The following is a 3,893-nucleotide window of genomic DNA, read 5'->3' as shown; positions in this document are numbered from 1 at the left end:
GTGGTGTCCACGTGGCCACCTGGATTGGCTGCTGGAATCACGCCGGCACGCACGCGCGAGGGCCCCACATCTGAGAGGAGAGTGGAGGAGAAGGGGTTGTGGGGTGGCCCTCCCCCCAGGAAATCGCCCTCTGGGAGGTGATTTCTCACTTTCCCGCTCACTGTCTCTCTCTGTCTCTCTCCAATGATTGCACGTGCCCTTTGGCAAAAACATCAAAAGAAAGGAAAAGAAAAGAGAGAGAGAGAGAGAGAAAGGAGGGAGGAAGGGAGGGAGGGAGGGAGGGAAAGGAAGGAAGAAGAAAAAGAAAGAAAGAGGCTGGGGGGACCAGCAGTTAGCGTAATGGCTATGTCGCTGGACTCCCACGTAGTTGACCGCGGTTCGCGTCCTGGAGCCAGTGGCTTGAACTCACGCTAGCCGCGTGTGCGTGCGTGCATGCCCAAGATCCCGAAAGGAGAATGGAGGAGAAGGGATTGCGGTGTGGCCATCCCCCCTAGGGGGGTGATTTCTCGCTTTCTGTCTCTCTGTCTCTCTCTGTCTCTGTCTTTCTGGCGAGCGCACGCGCCCTATAGCAAAAACCTCTCTAAAGCCAGACAGAAAGAAAGAAGCCTTCCATCAGTCTTGCCCACAGAAAGCCAGGAGCCCTGAGCCAGACCAGAAAGCAACTTCCAGTGCGGAGAAAACAGAGCTCTGCGGGTAAATTCTAGAATGCTGACGTCAACAGCCCTGAGCCTGGGACCTCTTCTTTATTAAAAAAGGACAGTGACAAATGTTACGGTCACCAAAGACAAGTTAGCCTCCAAGCCGAGCCCTTCTCACCCTCGTCAGAAGGAGCAAAGGCTGCAGCGCCCGGGCCACCATGACTCGGACTGGCGGGTCTAACCCAGGCTGGTGCCCTGGGTGGGTGCATGCCCGGTTATGGTGCTGGGTCCCACCCAACCTCCTCCCCTCTCCCAGGGTCCTACCATTGCCCCGTGGTTCCATCCAGAATCCCTTTTGGGAGGACACCCACGGCCCCTCAGCGAGGCCAGAGAAGCCAGAAGCTTGCTCCCCCCTCCCTCGTTCAACTGACATGGTGTCACCACTTTTGTGTCCCATTAGAAGTGTAGAGTGGTCACTGCCATGACCTTCCCTGCCCTGAAGGAGCTCCCAGCCAGTGAGTGGAGGGAGACAACACAGATATGGACACAGACACGGGTTCGAATCCTCCCCTTGCTAAGGCCCCTTGGTTTCCTCATCTGTGAAATGGGTCCGATGAGACCAGCGTTGTCAGCGGGTGGGGACGCTGGCGTAGCTCGTGCGGGCAGTGCTGGGCACGGGACTTAGCCTGGTGGGCAGCGGTCACGCTGGGACGCGCGGCTCAGGGCAGGACAGGGGCCTGGGGCTCTCACGTTCCTTTTCAGTAACCCCACTCTGGGGCTCTAGCAGGGCCACGGGGGGCAGAAACACCGAGTCCCCCAGTGCCCGCGGGGTGCTAGGCCCTCGCTCCATCATATTCTCAAGTCGCACAACCTCTCGGGGGCCCGTGTGCTGTCACGATTGTCCTCGTTCCCAGCCAGCCATGGTGTGGCACTGAGGGAGCTGGATCCCACAGAGCTGACTATGAGTTTTGAGTCCTGGACCGGGAGGCTTGAAAATCACACCGTGTGGGGCCAGCAGTTAGCATAATGGCTATGTCGCCGGACTCCCATGCAGTCAACCGCGGTTCGCGTCCCGGACCTGGTGGCTTAAAACTCACGCCGGGCGCGTGTGCGTGCGTGCCCAAGATACCGAGAGAATGGAGGAGAAGGGATTGCGGCATGACCATCCCCCCGGGGGGTGATTTCTCGCTTTCTGTCTCTCTGTCTCTCTGTACGGTGAGCACACGTGCCCTGTAGTAAACATTTCTTCAAAAAAAAATCACACCGTGCACGTGTGCGCGTGCCTAAAGTCCCGAGAGGGGAAGGAAGGAGACAGGATGGCAGTGTGGCCATCCCCTGGGGTATGATTTCTCCTCGTCTCCACCCCCCCAGCCCCATCTCCGAGTGCACACGTCCGATGTCAAAAGCACACAATGGAAAACATGATTGCCCTCATTTTTCAGCAGAGGGAACTGAAGCTCAGAGAGGGTAGGTGCCTTGCCCAAGGCTGCACAGCACTTCCCAGTTCCAGTTTAGGAGCCGGTGCTCAGACGGAGGAGTCTAACCTGCCCCAGCACCCCCAGTGCAGGGCGGCTCCTGAGCCCCACCACTGTGCTGGGCCAGGAGTCTGAACTGAGCGCCCAGAACCACCTTCCCAGGAGCGCTGGGCTGAGCAGAGACGCCATTCCCCACAAGGCTCAGTGGGGGGAGCTGCAGGATGCGGCGAGAGAGCCCCAGACAGGAAGGAAGGGAGGAGGGGCCGGAGCAGGATGAGGTGGGAGATAGGGAGGGAGAGGGGCGGAGAGAGAGGAAATGCTGCACAGAGACAGAGTGGGCCGAGGGAGGGGAAGAGACCGGGAGATAGGGAGAGACAGAGAGACAGGCTGGGAGAGGTGGGGAATGGGGCAGACAGAGGGGCCGTACGAGGCAGTGGGGGATGCCAGGAGGAGCCTTAGGGGTGGCATTCCACAGGTGGCACAGGCTGTCAATCTGAAGGAGGGACATTAGTGTCCCTGAGCTAGGGACAGGGGGTAGGGGCTCTAATTTCCTGCAGCTCAATGCCCTGCCATCAAGCCCTGGCCAGCCTAGGGGAGGGGGCTGGAGTGACGCAGTCTGCAGGGCCAGGGCCGGATGGCCTGGGTGTTGGGGTGAGGGTGTGGGGGTGGCTGCAGGCTGGGCCTTTCCTACGTCCCCTGCAGGGCACAAAGCAACCCCCTGCCCTTCCTTCCTGGCAATGCGGGAGCAAGGGAGGGTGAGGCTAGGCCACGCCCAGGGTGAGGCCTCCAGGCACCCAGTGGCAGTTGGGTGTGACAGAGAACCCCCTGAGGACCTCAAACACTGCAGCTCTGCCCTTAGGGCCTGTGCCTCTGGGGCTGGCCTTTTCGCCTCTGGGCCTCAGTTTCTCACGTGGCCAACTCGTAGCTACTGTCTGGTCCAGTGCCCACCTGTGCCCTGGAGGTCAGAGGGGAACCGGGCCCAGTGCCAGCTAGCGTGTGGCCCGTCTTCCAGAAACGGGGGTTTAGGTCTGGGACACGGCCAGGCGTAGGAGTGACAAGGTGACAGCGCACAGGGTGGGCTTCCCGTGGGCCTGAGGTCCACCCCACGAGGCCTTGCTCTGGCCGTGGCCAGTCCAGCCCAGCTGCCCCTGGCCTGGCACACATCCGAAATACTTCCACTCTGGTGTGTCCTGACGTATGTAACCCTGAGTCCCCGCGCCCAGCTGGTCCCCCCTCAGCCATGTGACGGGCCTGGGGTTTGAGAGGCAGATCCTGGCGACTCAGCTGTGATCCCTGCCCAGCTGGCCCCGGGATGCTGAGGCCTGGGCAGTGCCTAGGAACGTGCAGAAAGGGGAGAGGCCGGGCTGAGATGGAGGCAGAGGCTGTGGACCGGGAAGGCAGAGAGGGAGGAGGACCGAGGCCCTCCGAGGAGGAAGGAGGAGGGAAGCAGCCGTCAGAAGGGGAAGAGGCAGAGGGAGCCCGGAGAGGGAGAGGAGGACAGAGTCAGGGACAGTGACCAGCGAGACTGAGACAGGGGATCGGGGGCGGGGCTGGCCGAGGCGGGGAAAGAGAAAAGAGAAAGAAGACCCAGAGACCTGCGACGCACACGGAGTTTAGGGGTGGGGGACACAGAGACAGAGAGACACCCACGGGGGAGAGAGACGCGGGGAAGAAAGGGAGGAAAAAGAACACAAGGAGACAGCCCGAGCGGCCGAGAGCGAGGAAGGAGCGAGAGGAGCGGGGCCGAGGCGGAGGCCGCGGGGGGGGCGAGCCTGCAGGA

The sequence above is a fragment of the Tupaia chinensis genome, unplaced genomic scaffold, assembly GCF_000334495.1.
Source record: "Tupaia chinensis unplaced genomic scaffold, TupChi_1.0 Scaffold000704_1, whole genome shotgun sequence".
Classification (NCBI taxonomy): domain Eukaryota; kingdom Metazoa; phylum Chordata; class Mammalia; order Scandentia; family Tupaiidae; genus Tupaia; species Tupaia belangeri.
This window is presented reverse-complemented; position numbering follows the sequence as displayed.